Genomic DNA, 26,193 nt, shown 5'->3' on the forward strand with positions numbered 1-26,193 from the left:
TTCAATATCTGTGCAATGTATACAAGTAAGTATTTTGCAGTGGATAGAATGTAAATAAACAGCTCTCCTTAACCCCTTGGATGCGGTCGTAGGCCACTGGCCGACGCCCGCACTACCTCCCTGGTGCGGGTCACGACCAGTGGCGACACCAGGGAGGGAGTTAATAAACCCTCGGGTGCGTTGTACCCGACGTTTTTTTTTTATTCCCCGGGAGACACAGAAGCTTTTCCGTGTCTCCCCCAACCCGGCGCAGACGTCACTTTGTGGATTTCTCCATCAGAGCAGGAAGCGGCCGCTTCCTGCTCCAATGGGGAAAAATGACACAAACGGCCTTCCCCACGTTCGGGAAGGCCTCGTAAGAAAGGGGAGAGTCTCCCCTTTCTTACGAGGCCTTCCTGAAAGTGTTTACTGGCCCCCCCAGGGGCTAAATGTTATTTAAAAAAAAAAAGATAAAGAAATGGACAGGGGGTCGGTCGCCTGTGGGCAGGGCGACCCCCTGTGGGGGCAATATATTTTTAATTAAAAAAATATATAGATCTATATATATAGATCTATATATATAGATCTATATATATATATATATGTTCGATGGCATGTATAGCTGCAGATACACATGCTGTGAGTTATCCTGCCATCTAGTGTTGGGCTCGGAGTGTTACAAGTTGTTTTTCTTCGAGGAAGTCTTTTCGAGTCACGAGACCGAGGGACTCCTCCCCTTTCGGCTCCATTGCGCATGGGCGTCGACTCCATCTTAGATTGTTTCTTTTCCGCCATCGGGTTCGGACGTGTTCCTCTTCGCTCCGTGTTTCAGTTCGGAAAGTTAGTTAAATCTCGGAAAATTTGACGGTATTGTTTGCGTTCGGTATCGGGTTAGTAATAGCAGATCGACACCGAAGAAAAGAAGAGCTCCGGTAGCCCTTCGGGGCTTACACTCCCCGGCGGGGCCTGGCCGGCGCGACCGTGTGCGTCTTCAAGGCTCATGGAACGGACCCCATTCTGCTTCTGCCCCGAATGCCACAATAAAAATCCTTATACAGGCCAGCATTTGGTCTGTAATTTGTGTTTGTCCCCCGAACACAAAGAGGATACCTGCGAGGCCTGTCGGGCATTTCGGTCGAAGAAGACGCTCTGGGACCGGAGAGCTCAAAGGCTTCAAATGGCGTTGACGCCGTCAGGACAACACGACGTCGAAGAAGAGGAGACTTTCTCCATTCCTGATTCGGACTCGGACGAGACCGAAAGTGAGCAGCCGGCGAGGCAACAAACTGTGAGTAAAACTGCCCCGGCCAAAACTCACACAAAGATAATGAAAGCCAAGGGGACGCCACCGCCGGCAGGCTATGGCTTAACCCGTAAGCACGGTGACCAACCATCGGCACCGAAAAAGTGCACACACGTGTCGAAGACATCCGACTCCGGTCGAGATACTGGCACAGAGTATACTCGGCACCGAGATACTGCCTCCGACCAAACTCGGCACCGAGCTATCGGCAACCCGAAACCGAAAAAGGTGGCTTCGGAGCCGAAAAAGACTGCGGAAAAGGTTCTGGTGCGGGAACACCCAGCCTCGGAGCCGAAACAGAGCTCCTATTCAGAAGAACAAGGCCTTTCATCGCAACTTCAAGGCCATAAATTTGGACAAGAATTAGAGATGGGAGAGCCAGACTATACACAAAGAAGGCTCCATATTCAGAAGGACACAGGGAAAATAAGAACTCTTCCCCCAATTACAATGAAACAGAAACTCGCTTTCCAAGAAACAGAAAAACAGCCAAAAGCAAATGTGGCTAAAGAAAAAACTCCACCCCATTTTTCGCCATCCCAACATCACTCACCACAATTGTCACCAATTGCAACACCCCCAATGATGCAATCACCAACGCACACAGGGATGAGCCAAGATGACCCAGATGCATGGGATCTATATGATGCACCAGTATCTCACAATAGTCCGGAATGCTACCCGGCAAGACCATCACCACCAGAAGACAGTACTGCTTATATGCAGGTGGTGTCCAGAGCAGCTACTTTTCACAATGTAGCACTGCATGATTAACCTATAGAGGATGACTTTCTATTCAATACCCTGTCATCAACACATAGCCAGTACCAGAGTCTGCTTATGTTACCAGGCATGTTAAAACATGCGAAACAAGTGTTTCAAGACCCCTTCAAAGGCAGAGCCATCACCCCTAGGGTGGAGAAGAAATACAAACCTCCCCCTACGGACCCTGTATACATCACGCAACAACTAACACCTGACTCTGTGGTAGTAGGGGCAGCCCAGAAAAAGACAAACTCACAGACTTCTGTGGATGCACCACCACCCGACAAAGAAAGTCGAAAGTTTGATGCAGCAGGAAAAAGGGTTGCAGCACAAGCAGCCAATCAATGGCGTATTGCCAATTCCCAAGCTTTATTGGCAAGATATGACAGGGCTCATTGGAACGAAATGCAGCATTTCATTGAACATCTTCCCAAAGAGTTTCAAAAGCGTGCACAACAAGTGGTGGAGGAGGGCCAAAGTATCTCCAACAACCAGATACGATCTGCTGTAGACGCAGCGGACACAGCCGCCAGAACAGTGAACATGGCGGTCACTATTCGGAGACAGGCATGGCTACGCACCTCCGGATTTAAGCCAGAGATCCAGCAGGCTGTGCTTAATATGCCTTTTAATGGACAACAGTTGTTTGGGCCGGAGGTGGATACAGCTATAGAAAAGCTAAAGGAAGACATGGACACGGCCAAAGCCATGGGCGCGCTTTACTCCCCACAGAGCAGAGCCACCTTTAGGAAGCCACACTTTAGAGGGGGGTTTCGAGCCCAAAGCACAGAACCTTCAACCTCACAGGCCAGACCCACATACCAGGGCCAATACCAAAGAGGAGGTTTTCGGGGTCAATATAGGGGTGGACAGTTTCCTAAAACAAGAGGGAAATTCCGAAGCCCAAAAACCCCACAAACTAAACAGGGACTCCAATGTCACAAATCCCCAACACATTACACCAGTGGGGGGGGAGACTCACAAATTATTTAAAAAATTGGGAAAACATAACTACGGACTCGTGGGTCCTAGCCATTATCCAACATGGTTATTGCATAGAATTCCTACAATTAACACCAAATGTGCCTCCAAAAGCACACAACATGTCCAAACAGCACTTGGATCTATTAGAACTAGAAGTCCAAGCGTTATTACAAAAAGAGGCAATAGAACTAGTGCCCAACCATCAGAAAGGAACAGGTGTTTATTCCCTGTATTTTCTAATACCAAAAAAGGACAAAACACTGAGACCCATCTTAGATCTCAGAACACTAAACCTTTTCATCAAATCAGATCACTTTCACATGGTGACACATCAAGACGTGATTCCCTTGCTCAAACAACAGGACTACATGTCAACATTAGACCTCAAGGATGCTTACTTCCATATACCCATACATCCTTCCCACAGGAAATACTTAAGGTTTGTAATCCAAGGAGTACACTACCAATTCAAAGTCTTACCATTCGGGATAACAACAGCACCAAGGGTATTTACAAAATGCCTTGCAGTAGTAGCTGCACATATCAGAAGACAGCACATACACGTATTCCCGTATCTAGACGATTGGTTAATAAAAACCAGCACTCAGAAACAGTGTCTTTAACACACAAAATACGTCATAGAAACCTTTCACAAGCTAGGGTTCTCAACAAACTACCTAAAATCACACTTACAACCGTGTCAGATACAACAATACTTAGGAGCAACAATCAACACGCAAAAAGGGATTGCCACTCCAAGTCCACAAGGGTACAACCATTCCAAAACGTAGTACAAAGCATGCACCCAAATCAACAGTATCAAGTAAGGTTTGTGATGAAACTTCTAGGCATGATGTCTTCATGCATAGCCATTGTCCCAAACGCAAGGTTACACATGCGGCCCTTACAACAGTGTCTAGCGACACAATGGACACAAGCACAGGGTCAACTTCAAGATCTAGTGTCGATAGACCGCCAAACACACTCCTCGCTTCAATGGTGGAATCCTATAAATTTAAACCAAGGGCGGCCTTTCCAGGACCCAGTGCCTCAATACGTGATCACAACAGATGCTTCCATGGTAGGGTGGGGAGCACACCTCATCCAACATAGCATCCAAGGACAATGGGACACTCAACAAAGACAACTTCATATAAATCAACTAGAACTACTAGCAGTGTTTCTAGCATTGAAAGCATTTCAACCGTTAATAGCCCACAAACACATTCTTGTCAAAACAGACAACATGACAACAATGTATTACCTAAACAAACAGGGAGGGACACACTCATCACAGCTGTGTCTCTTAGCACAAAAGATTTGGCATTGGGCGACTCACAATCACATTCGTCTAATAGCACAATACATCCCAGGAATTCAAAACCAGTTGGCCGACAATCTCAGTCGAGATGACCAACAGATACACGAATGGGAACTTCATCCCCAGATACTGCAAACCTACTTTCAAAACTGGGGAACACCGCAAATAGACCTATTCGCAACAAAAGAAAACGCAAAATGCCAAAACTTCGCATCCAGGTACCCACACCCTCACTCCAAGGGCAATGCGTTATGGATGAGTTGGTCAGGGATATTTGCTTACGCTTTTCCCCCTCTCCCACTCCTTCCGTATCTAGTAAACAAATTGAGTCAAAACAAACTCAAACTAATACTAGTAGCACCAACTTGGGCTCGCCAACCATGGTACACAACACTACTAGACCTGTCAGTAGTACCTCATATTAAGCTACCAAACAAACCAGATCTGTTAACTCAACACAGACAACAGATCAGACACCCAAATCCAGCATCGCTCAATCTAGCAATCTGGCTCCTGAAGTCTTAGAATTTGGACATCTAGACGTTACACAAGAATGTATGGAGGTCATTAAACAAGCTAGGAAACCTACTACAAGACATTGCTATGCAAATAAATGAAAAAGATTTGTTTATTACTGTCATAATAATCAAATTCAACCACTGCATGCGTCAACAAAAAACATTGTAAGCTACTTATTACACTTACAAAAATCTAAGCTAGCTTTTTCATCCATTAAAATACATCTCACAGCAATTTCAGCCTATCTGCAAATTACACATTCAACATCACTCTTTAGAATCCCAGTCATAAAAGCATTTATGGAGGGTCTAAAAAGAATTATTCCCCCAAGAACACCACCAGTTCCTTCATGGAATCTCAATATTGTATTAACATGACTCATTGGTCCACCATTTGAACCCATGCATTTTTGTGAGATGCAATACTTAACATGGAAAGTGACCTTCCTAATAGCTATCACATCTCTTAGAAGAGTAAGTGAAATACCATTTACCATACAGGAACCCTTTATACAAATACGTAAACATAAAGTGGTTCTACGCACAAATCCTAAATTGTTAGCATAAGTTATATCACTGTTCCACTTAAATCAAACTTTGGAGCTCCCAGTATTTTTTCCACAACTAGACTCTGTAGCTGAAAGAGCATTACATACATTAGAATTCAAAAGGGCACTAATGTATTACATTGATAGATCCAAACAATTTCGCAAAACAAAACAATTGTTTGCAGCTTTTCAAAAACCTCATGCAGGAAATCCAATATCCAAACAAGGCATTGCCAGATGGATAGTTAAGTGTATTCAAACCTGCTATGTAAAAGCAAAGAGAGACCTGCCTATTACACCAAAGGCACACTCCACTAGACAGAAAGGCGCCACAATGGCCTTTCTAGGAAATATACCCATGACAGAAATCTGTAGGGCAGCCACATGGTCATACATTCACAAAACATTACTGTGTGGATGTGTTAACAACACAACAGGCCACAGTAGGACAGGTAGTATTACGGACATTATTTCAAACAACTTCAACTCCTACAGGCTAAACCACCGCTTTAGGGGAGATAACTGCTTACTAGTCTATGCACAGCATGTGTATCTGCAGCTACACATGCCACCGAACGGAACATGTCACTTACCCAGTGTACATATGTTCGTGGCATGAGACGCTGCACATTCACATGCGCCCTCCCACCTCCCTGGGAGCCTGTAGCCATTATAAGTTGATAAAAATAAACTTGTACATTTGTAAATTTGTAAATAGATATCACTTTTAAACACATTATGTACATACATACTTACTCCATTGCATGGGCACTATTACTATATACACAGCTCCTACCTCCCCCTCTGCGGGGAAAACAATCTAAGATGGAGTCGACGCCCATGTGCAATGGAGCCGAAAGGGGAGGAGTCCCTCAGTCTCGTGACTCGAAAAGACTTCTTCGAAGAAAAACAACTTGTAACACTCCGAGCCCAACACTAGATGGCAGGATAATGCACAGCATGTGAATCTGCAGCGTCTCATGCCACGAACAGATGTACACTGGGTAAGTGACATTTTCTATATATATATATATATATATATATATATATATATATATATATATATATAAATCACTTTTGGCAATACGTGACATTTTCCACATATATATATATATATAATGGGGGCTGAGTACATTAGTAAAGTCAGCCATTACCGCCGCTATAATACAAATGAAATGTATGTGCGGGGTGGAGGGCGGCTATGGAGAGATGAAGGGCACTTTTGCCGGGTGGTAATGAGGGAATCCGAGGAGGAGGGAGTGGGAGCACCAATAATGATTGTTGGACTGGGCGCAGGAGGTGCTAAAGACTGTGACGAATGGTATGTGACAAGGTGTTTTTTGAGTGTCTTGAAAGAACGTGCTGATTGAGGGAAGAAGCGCAGGTAAGGTGGCCTCTACTGTTGAACGTATCTCACACACACCATCGATTTTGTGACTGTCTACGTAGGCTAGTGTTTTAGAGCAACAGTTTAGCCAATAGCAGAGATGGCATCTTGATGGACGACAGCTGCCGTCACTCGGGTTATAGAGGACAGCTCTGACATAGGATCAGAGACTGAGACATCAGATACTGAGACAACATCTGAGGGATAGGACAATGGTGCAGACTGTGGGAGTGATTTTTCAGTCGGAGGAGTCCCATTCGATAACTCCTCTTCCAGTAAATTATGAAGGAGGTGATGAGGACAGTCCTGATGTCCCTTCGCAAGCACAGTCTGTGCAACAGGGTAATAGTGGGTTAGCCCAACCCAGAAAGCAGGTGAATGCGGCGGCAAGAAGAGAGAGAGAGTGCTCTCTTGGGAGCTCCACAAATTAGTTCAGCACCAAATTCCACCACCCAAATCGTATTGTGTAGACATCAAAATTATCTATCGCAAAACAAACTGGTTTTGTAAGGCAGGCACCTGTGTTTTTGGTCCTGGGTTCAGCAGCCATATAGAGAAACACACTAAACCCAAACATTTCTGGAAACTAGACATTCGGGGGAGTCCACAGAGGTATGACCTGTGTTGATTCCCCAAAGTTTTCTTACCCAGAATACCCTGCAAAGCTGAAATGTTGAATAAAAACTCTATTTTTCTCGCATTTCTGTCACACAAACTACAGGAATATACTGGGATCCACAAAATTCCTACCACCCAGTGATTCCTCACCTGTCCTGATAAAAACACTACCCCACTTGAGTGCCTACACCTAGTGCCTGCATCAGGAATGGATCACCCCAGGGTCAACAGCTGCCTCATGTAAGGACCAACATTGACCGTTGTGTGATCTATTCCTGTCGCAGGCACCAGGCCTACCCACACAAGTGAGGTACCATTTTTATCGGGAGACTTGGGGGAACGTTGGTTGGAGATTTGTGGCTCCTCTCAGATTCCAGAACTTTCTGTCACCGAAATGTGAGGAAAATGTGTTTTTTTAGCCAAATTTTGGGGTTTGCAAAGGATTCTGGGTAACAGAACCTGGTCAGAGCCCCACAAGTCACCCCATCTTGGATTCCCCTAGGTCTCTAGTTTTAAAAAATGCATAGGTTTGGTAGGTTTCCCTAGGTGCCGGCTGAGCTAGAGGCCAAAATCTACAAGTAGGCACTTTACAAAAAACACCTCTGTTTTCTGTGAAAAAATGTGATGTGTCCACGTTGTGTTTTGGGCCATTTCCATTTGTGGGCGCTAGGCCTACCCACGCAAGTGAGGTACCATTTTTATTGGGAGAATTTGGGGGAATGCTGGGTGGAAGGAAGTTTGTGGCTCCTCTCAGATTCCAGAACTTTCTGTCACCAAAATGTGAGGAAAATGTGTTTTTTAGCCAAATATTGAGGTTTGCAAAGGATTCTGGGTAACAGAACCTGGTCAGAGCCCCACAAGTCACCCCATCTTGGATTCCCCTAGGTCTCTAGTTTTCAAAAATACGCTGGTTTGCTAGGTTTCCCCAGGTGCCGGCTGAGCTTGAGGCCACAATCCACAGGTAGGCACTTTGTAAAAAACACCTCTGTTTTCTGTGAAAAAATGTGATGTGTCCACGTTGTGTTTTGGGCCATTTCCATTCGTGGGCGCTAGGCCTACCCACGCAAGTGAAGTACCATTTTTATCGGGAGACTTGGGGGAACGCTGGGTGGAAGGAAATTAGTGACTCCTCTCAGATTCCAGAACTTTCTGTCGCCGAAATGTGAGGAAAATGTGTTTTTTTTAGCCAAATTTTGAGGTTTGCAAAGGATTCTGGGTAACAGAACCTGGTCAGAGCCCCACAAGTCACCCCATCTTAGATTCCCCTAGGTCTCTAGTTTTCAAAAATGCGCTAGTTTGCTAGGTTTCCCCAGGTGCCGGCTGAGCTAGAGGCCAAAATCTACAAGTAGGCACTTTGTAAAAAACACCTCTGTTTTCTGTGAAAAAATGTGATGTGTCCACGTTGTGTTTTGGGCCATTTCCATTCGTGGTCGCTAGGCCTCCCCACGCAAGTGAGGTACCATTTTTATCGGGAGACTTGGGGGAACGCTGGGTGGAAGGAAATTTGTGACTCCTCTCAGATTCCAGAACTTTCTGTCACCGAAATGTGAGGAAAATGTGTTTTTTTAGCCAAATTTTGAGGTTTGCAAAGGATTCTGGGTAACAGAACCCGGTCAGAGCACCACAAGTCACCTCATCTTGGATTCCCCTAGGTGTCTAGTTTTAAGAAATGCCAATGTTTGATAGGTTTCCCTAGGTCCCGGCTGAGCTAGAGGCCAAAATCTACAGCTAGGCACTTTGCAAAAAAACACGTCAGATTTCAATGTAAAAATGTGATGTGTCCATGTTGCATTTCCTGTTGCGAGCATTAGGCCTACCCACGCAAGTGAGGTACCATTTTTATCGGGAGACTTGGGGGAAGACAGAATAGCAAAACAAGTGTTATTGCCCCTTGTCTTTCTCTACATTTTTTCCTTCCAAATGTAAGACAGTGTGTAAAAAAAACGTCTATTTGAGAAATGGCCTGTAATTCACATGCTAGTATGGGCACCCCGGAATTCAGAGATGTGCAAATAAGCACTGCTTCTCAACACCTTATCTTATGCCCATTTTGGAAATACAAAGGTTTGCTTGATACCTATTTTTCACTCTTTATATTTCAGCAAATGAATTGCTGTATACCCGGTATAGAATGAAAACCCATTGCAAGGTACCCTCATTAGCTCTGGGTACCTAGGGATCTTGATGAACCTACAATCCCTATATATCCTTGCAACCGGAAGAGTCCAGCACACGTAACAGTATATTGGTTTAAAAAATCTGACATTGCAGGAAAAAGTTACAGAGTAAAACGTGGAGAAATATGGCTGTTTTTTTCAGCTCACTTTCAATATATTTTTTTATTTCAGCTGTTATTTTCTGTAGGAAAACCTTGTAGGATCTACACAAATGACCCCTTGCTGAATTCAGAATTTTGTCTACTTTTCAGAAATGTTTATCTTTCCGGGATCCAGAATTGGTTTCACACCTGTTCTTGTCACTAACTGGAAGGAGGCTGAAAGCACCAAAAATAGTAAAAATGGGGTATGTCCCAGTAAAATGCCAAAATTATGTTGAAAAATGTGGTTTTCTGATTCAAGTCTGCCCGTTCCTGAAAGGTGGGAAGATGGTGATTTGAGCACCAGAAACCCTTTGTTGATTCCATTTTCAGGGAAAAAACCACAAGCCTTCTTCAGTAGCCCTTTTTTCCAATTGTTTTGAAAAAAATGAAATTTTCACTGTATTTTGGCTAATTTCTTGGTCTCCTCAAGGGGAAACCACAAACTCTGGGTACCATTAGAATCCCTAGTATGTTGAAAAAAAGGACGCAAATTTGGTGTGGATAGCTTACGTGGACAAAAAGTTATGAAGGCCTAAGCGCGAACTACCCCAAATAGCCAAAAAAGGGCTCAGCACTGGGGAGGGGGGGGGGGGGAAAGGCCCAGCAGCTAAGAGGTTAAAGTAATGTTCGTAGCATGTGTTGCTGTAGATATATATATGATCTGCATACTCCTGCCATCTACTGTCAGTTTTGGGCATTTCCAAGTTGTTTTTCTTTAAAAAAAATATTTCAAGTCGCAAGTTATATAATGACTTCTCCCTTAGTTGTCAGTATGCTTGGGCACCAATTTTACTTTAGGTTCTTTTGTCCACCATCAGGCTGCTGCTTCGACAGGGCTCAGCATTGATTGACTTGTCTCGCTGTCTTTTAGACCCAATCTGTTGTTTAGACACCAGCATCAATGAAAATAACACGGCTCAGCAGAAGATCTTTGATGCTGCTTAGTTCTCTGGAGGGCACTTCACAGACGCCAACCTTTCATTGTCACCTAAATGTTAGGGCCTCAGACCTTTCCTCCACCTACACGCTCCTCCCCTCAAAGACATTTTCATGGAAAATGCCCACACAGTAAAGGGAAGGATGCCCCCAGTGTCACTCGAAATTTCAGTGGAATTACCACCATGATGTGCACAATTTATGCCTGTTCCCTGACAATGACAACACCACATGTGTGTCCTGCCTCACTTTCTGTTTGAAGTTAGATGTGAGTGGAGGTGAACACATCAAAAATGCAGAAGCATGAGTTTGGCAACACACCTAACATCTTTGAGCTAACGCGACATCATGGAAGGTGAAGATTTCAGCCCTTATGGGACTCAGCCTCTCTAATCATCGCCCAGCCTGGATACAGTCTTTTTCTCCAATTCTGAATATGAGGATGAGGGAACAAATAGGCCTCACAGCCACCCAGTCCCAAGACTAAGAATTCAATTGTGAGTATGGTCAGCAAAGAGACACTTGTAGGGCCCCCTAAACAGCCTAGAGTTAAGACAGAGCTCCCCCCCTAAGGAGTCAGGGGTAAAGTTGACCAGCTAAGACTCAGGCCCCTGGACCACTACCACCTATGGGCTTTGATCAGCATTCAACAAAAAGTTCAGTGCTGCCCGCACTCTTGCAACTGGGCACCATCCCGTCTTGGCCACTCAGCCTAAAGATCCTGCACTGTTAATAATTGAAGCACCAAAAAATTGAACCAACAATTCATAGCTCGTGATCTGTAAAGCTGTGTCAAGGCGGCACCTGCTTTACAGACCATTCACACACCTTTCATAGGTGACACACACAAGACCATTCACGCTACCAGCCGTGGGCCCAGCACACTACAACACTCACATCAACACACAGTGCCATTCAAGGGCCCATCACTGTCATGCACCCACATGCCTGACACAGCAATCACACCGGCTGGTGCAGTGTGTGTACTACCATTTGGCTGGCAGTGTCTGTAGTGACCAACAGCAAGTCACTACCATCAAAGCACCAGCTCACTCACAGCACCAGCCAAGCGCCAGCCCACTCTCACCACTAGCCAAGTAGGGTCCAAGCACACCATCATTTTTTTAACAAAAAAGAAAACACGAACCAAATGCAAGTAAATACAAAACTACTAACCCAACAGCTCTAACCAAATATATCATGCTAATGCCAACCGTGAAACTTAGCAAAAGATATAAAATTATATAGACCAGGCAATGCTCAGGTTTGCTTCCAAAGGTTCTTTTTCATGTGGTAAATGTTAAAACAAGGAGACACACAGCCCAGGTTTAAAAGGACAATCTGGGCAGTGCATACAACTCTCCTGCCACGTGCCTCTTCGCATATAGACTCTAACAGGGACTGTGTTTTTTAGGCGTGGCAGGAATGTGATCAGCAAATTGGTGATCTTTCAATATAGCCACATCCTCCACCAATCCAACTCTAGGAACACTTGCCTGTTCCACTACAACAGGGCTGTCTATCACAGATTCCTGAAACTGAAGAAAAGTATTTTTTTGACTCTGGAGAACAATCCTTGAACACAATAAAAGCATTAAACGTTGCTAAATGGAAGAGATGGATAGCCAACCTGTTATCAAGTGTAAGCCTTAAGAACAGCAGTGTAAGTTTCCAACCTCTGATCCACTCTATCTACAACCCCATGACCTTATTGTAGTCTAAAATGCGCACAGGTTTTTCGCACTTCAGCAACAGGACCCTAATCAGTCACATGCGAAGTACTTTCATCATGGATGGTAGTCAGCATGTAGACATCCATTCTGTCTACAAATTTCACAGCTAACAGTTCATCACTATGCAAGGCACTGTACTGTCCCCACCCACGTTTTTTTACAAACAAGCTCCTTTGGATTACCATAGCAGTTTGAGTGGACTGTGCCACAAGAAACCGTGTCCACTTTGAGCAATTCCATGAACCATCGTACACCATTGAAGATGTTATCTAGGTTCAAGTGGTAATTTTTGTTAAAAAGTCCTCTACCAAGTTCCCACATAATTTTCCCACTAACTCCGAAAGTGGACGGACAACCAGGGGCATCAATAGTAAAATCCCTACCAGTGAAGATACTGAAATTATAGACATATCCTGTACTACTCTCAGACAGCACATACAACTTAATTCCATAAAGTGCCCTCTTGCTAGTAATGTACTGCATTAAAACCAAACAGCCCTTGAACAGGACCAAAGACTTATCCACTGCTGTTTATTTCCCTGAAACATAGATCACTGAAAATCCATCTACAAAGTGATCAAGGACAGGCCGAATCTTAAAAAGACAGTCACAATCAGGGTCATCTTGAGGCAATGTTAAAGCATTATCAACAAAATGCAGCATCTGAAGCAGAAGCACATACCGTTCATGACTCATGATTTCTGGAAATGTGGCACTTGCCATTATGGGATATGGGGTAGACCAATATTAAGACAGCGACTGCTTCCTTACCAAGTCCATCAAAAAATGTATATCCAAGAACTTCTTCCATTCTTCTAGATGCGTGGGAGTCCACCGAGTAGCTCTACAGGGGAGTTTAAGTCTGGCACTGTTGTCCCTCAAATACTGTTCAGCATACAGATTAGCAAAACCAAAATAAAATGATGGATGTGGTGTTGAAACTTTTAAAACATTCACCCCCAGTCACAGGTCTGGGTTTAATCCACTGTTATTTTGCTCACCACTGCACCCCAGTTTGAACCCAGAATGGGTTGACTTATGAGGCTCTCGCCACATTTGTTTACTCAGAATTCCTTGCAAACCGGAACATTTGCCTAAAGTAGCATATTTTCCTCACATTTCTGTGATGGAACGTTCTGGAATCTGAGAGTAGCCACACATTTCCAGCCACTTAGTGTTCCTCTCGGTCTCTTGATAAAAATTATGCCTTACTTGTGTGGGTGGGACAAGTGCATGCGATTGAGGGGCACCAAAGTGTGTTTATAAGTGCTGTTTTTTCAAATAGATTTTTAGGCACAGTCTGCTTTGGGCACCCACACAAGTGAGGTATCATTTTTATCGAGAGACCAGGGGATACACTGAGTGACAGGAATACTGTGGACAATTTCTGTATGTGGAAAAATATGACACAGAAATGCAAGGAAAATTTGTCATTTGAGTCCGATTTTTAGATTTGCAGGGCTTTGTTGGTAAGAAAACTTGTTGGCATTAATGAGAGGCACAGTACACTGTAGTCCCATGGGTGTCTAGTTTTCAAACATATCTAGAATTGGTAGATTTTCCCTAGACAAGAAGCGAGACAGCTACCAAGTCTTTTACCTCTGTGATGTACTAAACATTCAAATTGTGAAAAAAACACCCTTAGGTTTTGTTAAAAAGACCCTTCACCCACCATCCTAAGTGGTGGCATGCATCATCATTGGGGTCCCACCCGAGACACCAAGCATGTCAGGGGTGTGCTTCGACACCTGATTACAGCAAAGCGTTTTTTTTTCGTGAGTTTAATTCCCAAACAGAGAGGAAAAGAGCGATAAAATAGTCTTTTAGTTACCCACCAGTATGGCAAGTTTTTAATCGTGATAACCTTACTCATAGATAAAAACAGTGATTTTCATAATTTGAGTGTTTGGGACATCACAGGAGTAAGAGACTTGGTAGTGTGCTTGCTTTTTGTGGGTGTTGATAGTAATTTGGGAAAGTGAACAAGCTCTCTCTTCTCACTCTCTTTATTGGCACACACACATACTGGTTGGGTTTAGGATGAGCCAAAGGTCATGTGGGGCAAGGGTTGGATTATTATGTGGTAATTTATTAATACTCAACTATCAAAATACCCTGGAAATTCACTGAAAAAAACAAAGTTTACCGGGATATTATATTTAGGAAACCGAAAAAAAAACTTTTGCAATTCACAAAAAAAACTAAGGTTACAGGGATGTCATAGTTAGGTTCAGATTGTACACGTACAAAACCATAGAAATTCAACAGCTATCTCAAGAAACTATAACTTGTGCCCTAAGGTAACTATTAACTTCCACTCTCGCTATGCACTGGTACTATCCCCATATATTACATCAGTAATGACATCTACTATGACATCAGTCGTCATATTACTGCAACATTTGGAGAACAGTTATTGATGAGAAAAGTGTGAATGCCGTGGGCGCAAGTTGAAGTTACCTTAGGGCATGAGTTATAGTACTGTAACTTTTGAATTTCTATGGTTTTATGTGTATAAAATCTGAACCTAACTATAACGTCCCTGTAACCTTTGAATTTATAGTGACATTAAATATATATATATATATATATATATATGTTCGATGGCATGTGTAGCTGCAGATACACATGCTGTGCACAGTCCGCCATCTGGTGTTGGGCTCGGAGTGTTACAAGTTGTTTTTCTTCGAAGAAGTCTTTTCGAGTCACGAGACCGAGGGACTCCTCCCATTTCGACTCCATTGCGCATGGGCGTCGACTCCATCTTAGATTGTTTTTTTTCCGCCATCGGGTTCGGACGTGTTCCTTTTCGCTCCGTGTTTCGGGTCGGAAAGTTAGTTAGAATCTCGGAAAAAAACGTCGGTATTGTTTGCGTTCGGTATCGGGTTAGTTAGAACAAATCGACACCGAATTCTGAAGAGCTCCGGTGGCCCTTTGGGTTTTTTTTCGGTCCCTGTCGGGGCCTGGTCGGCCCGTCCACACGTGACTTCAAGGCTGATGGAACGGACCCCATTCCGCTTCTGCCCAAAATGCCATAACAAGTATCCATATACGGATCAGCATCTGGTCTGTAACTTGTGCTTGTCTCCCGAGCACAAGGAAGATACTTGTGAAGCCTGTCGAGCCTTTCGGTCGAGAAAGACATTAAGAGACCGAAGAGCCAGAAGATTGCAAATGGCGTTGACGCCAACAGGACAAGAGCGTTTCGAGGAGGAAGAAGAAGCCTTCTCCATCCACGAGTCGGACTCGGAAGAGCTCGAGGCCGAAGAAACGCCAAAAACCGTGAGTAAGACGTCGAAACATAAGACTCACGAGAAGTCAACAAAAGCCCAGGGGACGCCACCGCCAACAGGCCATGGCTTAACCCGAAAAATAGGTGACCGATCATCGGCACCGAAAAAGGGCACGCTTGTGGCGAAGTCATCCGACTCAGGTCGAGATACCGCCACACAGCAACCTCGGACCAGAGACAGCGGCTCCGAAAAAATTCAGCACCGAGACAGTGGCACCGAAGAAGTTCGGCACCAAGACACCACACCGAAAATGAAAAAGGTTTCTTCGGAGTCTAAAAAGACATCCGAAAACGTTTCGGTTCCGAAACATCCAGCCTCGGAGCCGAAAACAGGTTCCTATACAGAGGAACAAGGATTAACCTCCCAAATGCAAAAGCATAGATTTGGAGAGGAACTTGAAGCTGTAGAGCCAGACTATACACAAAGATGGCTCCACATTCATGAGGACACAGGGAAGATAACCACTCTTCCCCCAATTAAAATAAAAAAGAAAACTTGCCTTTCAACAAAAGGACAAGCAGCCACAGGCAAAAGTGGCAAGGAAAACAACTCCACCACCGTCTCCACCACCATCAATACACGCATCACCAGTAACAACTCCACCACTGATGCACTCCCCAGCTCATACTACAATGAGTCAGGATGATCCCGATGCATGGGACCTTTACGACGCCCCAGTATCAGACAACAGCCCAGACTCGTATCCTGCAAGACCGTCCCCACCTGAGGACAGTACATCTTACACACAGGTGGTCGCAAGAGCAGCTGCTTTTCACAACGTCAACTTGCATTCCGAACCAATTGAGAATGATTTTTTGTTTAACACCCTATCATCCACCCATAGCCAGTACCAAAGCCTACCTATGCTCCCAGGAATGCTAAAACATTCAAAACAAATCTTTCAAGATCCTGTTAAAGGCAGAGCCATAACTCCAAGGGTGGAGAAAAAATACAAGCCACCGCCAACAGATCCCGTTTATATTACAACGCAATTGACACCAGACTCAGTAGTTGTCGGGGCAGCTCGTAAGAGAGCGAACTCTCATACCTCAGGGGACGCACCACCTCCAGACAAGGAGAGTCGCAAATTTGATGCAGTGGGCAAAAGGGTGGCAGCACAAGCAGCAAACCAATGGCGCATTGCCAATTCACAAGCACTTTTGGCAAGATATGATAGAGCTCATTGGGATGAGATGCAGCATTTCATAGAACACTTACCCAAAGAGTTCCAGAAAAGGGCGCAACAGGTGGTGGAAGAAGGACAAAGTATCTCAAATAATCAGATACGGTCTTCAATGGATGCAGCAGATATGGCTGCAAGGACAGTAAACACTGCAATAACAATAAGAAGGCACGCATGGCTGCGTACTTCGGGGTTCAAGCCGGAAATTCAACAAGCCGTGCTAAATATGCCCTTTAATGAACAGCAGTTGTTTGGGTGGAAGTCGACACTGCTATTGAAAAACTCAAGAAAGACACTGATACAGCCAAAGCCATGGGCGCACTCTACTCCCCGCAGAGCAGAGGCACTTTTCGCAAAACACCTTTTAGGGGAGGGTTTCGAGGTCAACCAACAGAAACCACAACATCACAAGCAAGGCCCACTTACCAGAGCCAATATCAGCGGGGAGGTTTTCGGGGGCAATATAGAGGAGGCCAATTCCAGAAGAATGGGGGAAAGTTCCAAAGCCCCAAAACTCCTCAAAATAAACAGTGACTTACAAGTCACACAACCCCATCACTAAACACCTGTGGGGGGGAGACTAAGCCAATTTTACAAACATTGGGAGGAAATAACAACAGACACTTGGGTCTTAGCAATTATCCAGCATGGTTATTGCATAGAATTTCTCAAATTCCCTCCAAACATCCCACCGAAAACACACAGTATGTCAAAGCAACATATAGACCTTCTAGGACTAGAAGTTCAAGCATTGTTACAAAAAGAAGCAATAGAATTAGTACCAAATCTACAAATAAACACAGGAGTTTACTCACTGTACTTTCTAATACCGAAAAAAGGACGGCAGTCTGAGACCAATACTAGATCTCAGAACACTAAATACCTACATCAAATCAGACCACTTTCACATGGTTACATTACAAGACGTAATCCCACTGCTCAAACAACAAGACTACATGACAACACTAGACCTAAAGGATGCGTATTTCCATATACCAATACATCCTTCACACAGAAAATACCTAAGGTTCGTATTCCAAGGAATACATTACCAATTCAAAGTGTTGCCATTCGGAATAACAACTGCGCCAAGAGTTTTTACAAAATGCCTGGCGGTAGTAGCTGCACATATCAGAAGGCAGCAAATACATGTGTTCCCGTACTTAGACAACTGGTTAATCAAAACCAACACGCTAAGACAGTGTTCACAGCACACAAAATATGTCATACAAATCCTACACAAACTAGGTTTCTCGATCAACTACACAAAGTCACACCTTATGCCGTGTCAAACACAGCAATACTTAGGAGCGACAATCAACACAGCAAAAGGGATTGCCACTCCAAGTCCACAAAGGGTTCAAACATTTCACAATGTAATACAGGCCATGTACCCAAAACAAAGGGTACAAGTCAAAATGGTAATGAAACTGCTAGGCATGATGTCTTCATGCATAGCCATTGTCCCAAACGCAAGGTTGCACATGCGGCCCTTACAACAGTGCCTAGCATCACAATGGTCACAAGCACAGGGTCAGCTTCTAGATCTGGTGTTGATAGACCGCCAAACATACATCTCGCTTCTATGGTGGAACAGTATACATTTAAACCAAGGGCGGCCTTTCCAAGACCCAGTGCCACAATACGTCATAACGACAGATGCTTCCATGACAGGGTGGGGAGCACACCTCAATCAACACAGCATCCAAGGTCAATGGGACATACATCAAAGACAGTTTCACATAAATCACTTAGAACTGTTAGCGGTATTTCTAGCGCTGAAAGCATTTCAGCCCATAATAACCCAAAAATACATTCTAGTCAAAACAGACAACATGACAACAATGTATTACTTAAACAAACAGGGAGGGACGCACTCAACACAGTTGTGTCTCCTTACACAAAAAATATGGCATTGGGTGATTCACAACCACATTCGCCTAATAGCACAATTTATTCCAGGAATTCAGAACCAGTTAGCGGACAATCTCTCTCGGGATCACCAACAAATCCACGAATGGGAAATTCACCCCCAAATAATAAAAACTTACTTTCAAATTTGGGGAACACCTCAAATAGATCTATTTGCAACAAAGGAAAACTCAAAATGCCAAAACTTCGCATCCAGGTACCCACAGGACCAATCCCAAGGCAATGCTCTATGGATGAACTGGTCAGGGATATTTGCGTACGCTTTTCCCCCTCTCCCGCTCCTTCCATATCTAGTAAACAGGTTGAGTCAAAACAAACTCAAACTCATACTAATAGCACCAACATGGGCGAGGCAACCTTGGTACACAACACTACTAGACCTTTCAGTAGTACCTCATGTCAAACTACCCAACAGACCAGATCTGTTAACACAACACAAACAACAGATCAGACATCCAAATCCAGCATCTCTGAATCTAGCAATTTGGCTCCTGAAATACTAGAATTCAGACACTTAGACCTCACACAAGAATGTATGGAGGTCATAAGACAAGCTAGGAAACCTACCACTAGACACTGCTATGCAAATAAGTGGAAAAGATTGGTTTATTACTGCCAAAATAATCAAATCCAGCCATTACACGCATCTCCAAAAGATATAGTAGGATATTTACTACATTTACAAAAATCAAATCTAGCTTTCTCTTCCATAAAGATACATCTTACCGCAATATCAGCTTACCTGCAAATTACTCATTCAACTTCATTATTTAGAATACCAGTCGTAAAAGCGTTTAAGGAAAGCCTAAAGAGAATTATACCACCAAGAACGCCACCTGTTCCTTCATGGAACCTCAAAATTGTCTTAACACGACTCATGGGTCCACCATTTGAACCCATGCATTCTTGTGAAATGCAATACTTAACGTGGAAAGTTGCGTTTTTAATTGCCATCACATCTCTAAGAAGAGTGAGTGAAATTCAAGCTTTTACCATACAAGAACCATTTATTCAAATACACAAAAATAAAATAGTCCTACGAACAAATCCAAAATTTTTACCAAAGGTAATCTCACCGTTCCACTTGAATCAAACGGTAGGATTACCAGTCTTCTTCCCACAGCCAGATTCTATAGCTGAAAGAGCACTACATACATTAGACATCAAAAGAGCGCTAATGTATTACATTGACAGAACAAAACTAATTCGGAAAACAAAACAACTATTTATTGCTTTTCAAAAACCTCATACAGGGAATCCAATTTCAAAACAAGGCATTGCTAGATGGATAGTTAAATGCATTCAAACCTGCTATATTAAAGCAAAGAGAGAGCTGCCTATTACACCAAAGGCACACTCAACCAGAAAGAAAGGTGCTACCATGGCCTTTCTAGGAAATATTCCAATGAACGAAATATGTAAGGCAGCAACATGGTCTACGCCTCATACATTTACCAAGCACTACTGTGTGGATGTGTTAACTGCAAAACAAGCCACAGTGGGTCAAGCTGTACTAAGAACATTATTTCAAACAACTTCAACTCCTACAGGCTGAACCACCGCTTTTGGGGAGATAACTGCTTACTAGTCTATGTACAGCATGTGTATCTGCAGCTACATAGGCCATTGAATGGAAAATGTCACTTACCCAGTGTACATCTGTTCGTGGCATTAGTCGCTGCAGATTCACATGCGCCCACCCGCCTCCCCGGCAGCCTGTAGCCGTTTAGAAGTAGATCTTGAGCATTTGTACATTTGTAAATATATTACTTTAAGCTTCATTATGTTCATACGTATTCACTCCATTGCATGGGCACTATTACTAGCATACACAACTCCTACCTCACCCTCTGCGGGGAAAACAATCTAAGATGGAGTCGACGCCCATGCGCAATGGAGTCGAAATGGGAAGAGTCCCCCGGTCTCGTGACTCGAAAAGACTTCTTCGAAGAAAAACAACTTGTAACACTCCGAGCCCAACACCAGATGGCGGACTGTGCACAGCATGTGAATCTGCAGCGACTAATGCCACGAACAGATGTACACTGGGTAAGTGACATTTTCCATATATATATACATACATACCCTACTGGTGGTTGCCAGTATAGTTAGGACCATGTTTCCATAGGATAGGGAAAGTTTTTTTTGACTTGCCTATATCTTTGCCACTGGTTGACGAATCTCCATAAAATGTTCCTATAACTGTGTATTCTTGTTGCGCATGGAAAGTTCAAGTGATACTTCAAGTTGTGGGTGAGAAAAATGGAGGGGAGGAGGGTAAAAAAAAGTGCACTTCCCAAGTTAATTCCCATAGGAGTTTTGAGCACGACTACAGCCTGAACCACTGGATGGAATTACACCAAATTTGGCAGAATGCTAGATTTTGTTCTGCAGATTGTACGTTTTGTTATTTGGTGTAAATCCATTCAGTAGTTGTTGAGAAATTTAAGGACATACAAATTTGTTTATCTAGGGCTGTGGTTTCCCCCCGATAACTTCACGAACGAACAATAATGAGCTTCTGCAGTGAAAAAAAAGAAAAAGAGGCAGGGTAGGAGTACCCTGACCCCAAACCTTGTTTATTGGGGTCCCAAAGGGACCACGGCAAGGCAAAAAAAAAAAACATTTTAAAAACGTTTTGCTGCAATTTTGCATCACAAATGAAAGAAAAGCAAGCACAGTCTCCCACACTTGTTTTTAATTAAGCCCCTGCGTGGGCCAGGTCCAAGGAGCATTCCTCCTTTATAAAATTGAAGGAGATGGGCTCACCTGGCCCTCCTCCATGGCCATTGTTATGCCCCAATGACCATCACATCCCTGAAGCTTTTGTTAATTATACTCTGGAGGCTTGACAGAAGCCCCGGGCCCTGGGAACCACCATGTAAGAAAAACGTAGGGGGTCTGAACAGACACTCCCAGGACCCGGGGACCACCACTTCCCCTGGGCCAAAACTGTGTAAAAAGCAAAGGGGAACTATGCGGAACCCCGGCCCCAGAGACCACACCCTCCCCAGGACCAACTCTTTTTAACAAAATGGGGGAAAGGGGATTGCACTGCCCCCCCTGGTGGGCAAAATATGGCCCCGGGGACCACCGCCAGAACATAGCGGTTTGCTCTGGCTTGGTAAGAGCTTTGACAGATCCCACCAAGTCAGAGCACACATTCCAGTTCCAGCAGGTCAACTGCTCTCACTTGCAGACATGCAGGCAGGGTAAGAGATGAAACTATTGCTCTTGCACACAAGGAGCTGCATGTTTAGCCTGCAGAAAAAAAAAGTGCTGGCTGGGACTTCTGTGGTCTTGAGGGTTCCCCCAGCACTCCCATTGTCCACTATGTGCACAGGGCACCCAGGTAACATGACCAGGCCCCAGGGGATGGGGTCCCCTGGCCCATTCTCGCCCTGATGCTCATTTCACTGAAAATAAACATAGCATGTGCCCAGCTGAAACTCCACTTCTGTATTTGACCAATAATTCTAGCTCCTGGGTTGGCGAAGGCAAAGCAAGTGAGTTTTCTGGGCAGTTCCATATTGAAAAGATCTGAAATCCTTTGTGGAGTTCAATGTATCATTTATCTATTGGAGAGTAATCTATATGTGACTGTGACGAGTGGGTTCTTTCTTGTCCGCTCCTTGTGAGAGCAGAGTCTGTGGTTCTCCCTTTAAATTGATATGAGTATGCAAATGTGCAAATCACCTGAAAAAAACCACCTACTTGGTTCCACCCTGTCGACCTTAATAGTATGCAAAGGTCTTCCCCCTTTTGTCAGGATGATGGAAAGCATACCAAAGGGCCCCCCCAGGGCATTTCCCACCACTTTTGGTGGTACGTTCTTAAATCCAAGGAATGTGAGGTCATCTCCACAAAACAAAGGACACTAATTCATGTAGATAACAGGAAGGACCATGGTTTGATGTAGATTCACGTCTTTGTAGTCTTGATGGCCTGTCTATAGGAGGATTCTTGTTATCACATATTTCTGGTAAAGAGACACCAGGAACAGTCACATTGCCAAAATGCACACAAGGTCACTGGTGACATTTCCTTGTGCTCCATTACACAGCTGTAGTGTTACCTAAAGAGGCAGAAAAAAAAACACTTGGGTTGTAATTTTGTGCAACACTGTGAACTCTTGTTGGATAAAAGGTGAGGTTCATTTGTGTCCAAGTTACTCCCTCAGGTACTGACACACCCACACAGACACTCACACCCACTCACAGACTCACTCAGACATTCATGCACCCACTCACAGACCGGCTCAGACATTCATGCACCCACTCAGGCTCACACACCCACTCACAGACCCACTCAGATACTCATGAACTCATTCACAGGCACACTCAGAAACATATGCACTCACTCACAAACACACTCAGAGACCTGCTCAGACACTCACGCACCTACTTACTCAAAGACCGACTTAGACATTCATGCACCAACTCACAGACCCACTCACAGAGTCAAGCACCTACTCACAGACCCACTCAGAGACTCACGCATCCACTCACAGATACACTCAGGGAATCACCCACTTCCTCAAATTCCCAAACATTCATGCACCCACTCACAGACCCACTCAGAGACATATGCACTCACTCACAGACACACTCAGAAACCCATGCATTCAATCACAGACACACTCAGAAACCTATGCACTCACAGCCCTACTCAGACACTCACACACTGACAGATCCACTGAGACACTATCACACCCACCCACAGAGCTACTAAGACACATATGCTCTCACTCACACACTCACTGTCAAAGCTCAGTGGTTCCAGTTAGGAATGCAATTCACTTAAAAAAACAAAGATGACAGGGACATTACAATTAGGGAATAACATTTAAAAAAAAACTTAGAAATGCACTGGAAAAAACAAAAGTTACAGCGACATTATAGTTAGGAAATAGAATAAAGAAACCTTAGAAATTCACTCAATTAGAAAGAGGTTACAAGGACATTATAGTAAGGCTCACATTTTACTCGTACAAATCCAGTCAACTTCAGCAGTTATAGTTACTTGGGCTAACTATCAACCTACTCCTCTGCAATGCACTGCTTATGACCTCACATATTACATCTCTCATGACATGGTCAGTGACATCACTGATGACATCTCAAATGTCATCACTGTTGACATCCTCCACATAAGCACTCACACACCCACTCACACCACCTATACCACCTCTCAAACACCCTCTCACATACCCACACAACCTCTCAGATACCCATTCACAGACCTATACAAGTACTCACACAACCACCCACTCATTCATAGAGCCACGCACACACCCACTCACTCGCTCATACAGGCACTCACACAATCACTCACTCACCCATATAGCTACTCATTCAATCAGTCACCAACCCATACAGCCACTCAAATAGCCACACAGTAACCCATAGAGCTACTTACACATCCACTTATCCATCTATACAGCCACTCACTCACCCACACAGCCTCTCAACACAGCCACCCACTCACCTGTACAAACACTCACAGTCATACAACCACTTACATATCCATTCACACATCCATACAAGCACTCACATATCGGCTCACTTACACGACATTCATTGACTCAGACACTTACTCTACAATACAGCCACTCACACACCAGCTCACTTAACCAAACAGCCACTCAAACTGACACTCACATACCCATAAGCCACTTACACAGTCAGTCATTCACTCATATAGTCACTCAGACACCCATTCACTCACCCATAGAGTCTCTTACACACTCACCCACCCATGCATCCACTCACACAGCCACTCACCCATACAGCCACTAACACAACTATTTACTCACCACCCACACACCTACTCCCATACCTACGTATACACCTATATAGGAACTCACAAACCCCCTCACGCACCCATACAGCCACTCAGACACACAGTCACACACCCACTTGCCTAATATATGCTAGAAATAGTATCACTCAGTAGTACATAAAGTATACTATTTTATCTTTTGTAGTGCCGTAGTATTTATGCTCAACGCTCATAAACTTTTAGAAAACACACTCACTGGATGATGTCATCAGTGATGTCATTTGAAATGTCATCAGTGATGTCACTGACCATGTCATGAGTGATGTAAAATGTGAGGTCATTAGCAGTGCATTGCGGGCGTAAGTTATAGTGAGCTCATGTAACTGGTTTTGTACAAGTGAAATGAGAGCCTAACTGTAACAACTGTGTAACCTTGGTAGTTTTCAAATTTTGAACATGACTACAGCCTGAACCACTGTACTGAATTACACCAAATTTGGCAGAAAGCTAGCTCTTGGACCAGAAAGACTGCTTTTTACAATTCATTGTACATCCATTCAGGAGTTTTGGAGTTATTTAGGGTTAACAATATTGATACAGGGATGTGGATCTTCCCTCCTGTGGATCCATGGATCTGGGGGAGTGCAAGGCCCTTATTGTAACTTAAAAGTCCTAGCCACCATTTTGTTTGTCGCATCAGCTGTGGGGTGGGAAAAAACAGTGCAAAAACACATAAGGGGCCAGGTTACATGTATCCTGACCACATAGGACATATAGAGGGGCCCCTTAGGAACCACTCAAGGACAGAAAATTGCTGATTTTTTTTTTTTGTACGATCCATGGAACCTCTATGGTGTTCAGCGTTGCACCTGTGTAAATCTGTAGTGGATACGCAAATCCAGAGCAAAATTGAAAAAAACACCCACTGCATCCATGCTTCTTGCGTTTGGATGCATGCAGGAGGTTTGGCTAAGCCCTGCGGCCAGTCTCCACCGTGACTAGCCTCCGGCCTTGCGCAGCATATTAAAAAAATATAGAAATTCACTGAAAAAATGAAAGGTTACAGGGGCATTATAGTTAAGTTGGCATTTTACCCATACAAATCCATAGAAATTCAGCAGTTATAGTAATACTGATATGAAGAAACTATAACTCATGCTCAAAAGTAACAAGGCAAAATGAGTGATAGTTTTTTAACATAAGTATAACTATAAACATAACTATAACTGCTGAATTACTATGGTTTTGTAGGAGTAAAACGTCAACTTAACTATAACTTCCCTGAATCCTTTATTTTTTCAGTGAATGCATATATATGTATGTTCAAGGGATGTGTGGCTGTTGTTTCACATGCTGTGTATACCCCAGCCACATGTATGCAAGTTGTTTTTTCGAAGGAGTGTCTTGTAGTAGTGTAACTCATCCTCTTGCTAGTAATGCGCATGGTCATTGGCTTCTCTGTTACATTGTTTTTTTTTTTGCTGCTGAGTTGTAATGCGTCCGTGCTTCAGGTTGACACCGTCACGGTGCTCTCTCTGGTCTACATGGATTCCTCCCCTCCGTTGTTTTTCTTTTTTGATCGCATCCCCCTC

At 43.9% G+C, this 26,193-nt stretch overlaps 1 protein-coding gene across 1 annotated transcript in view; it reads left to right on the plus strand.

Moving 5' to 3' along the window:
* The window catches only part of ABCC3 (ATP binding cassette subfamily C member 3), a 691,699-nt gene that overhangs the window by 437,924 nt on the left and 227,582 nt on the right, over positions 1-26,193 (plus strand). The window lies entirely within an intron of this gene.

This window comes from Pleurodeles waltl, chromosome 7, assembly GCF_031143425.1.
Source record: "Pleurodeles waltl isolate 20211129_DDA chromosome 7, aPleWal1.hap1.20221129, whole genome shotgun sequence".
Classification (NCBI taxonomy): domain Eukaryota; kingdom Metazoa; phylum Chordata; class Amphibia; order Caudata; family Salamandridae; genus Pleurodeles; species Pleurodeles waltl.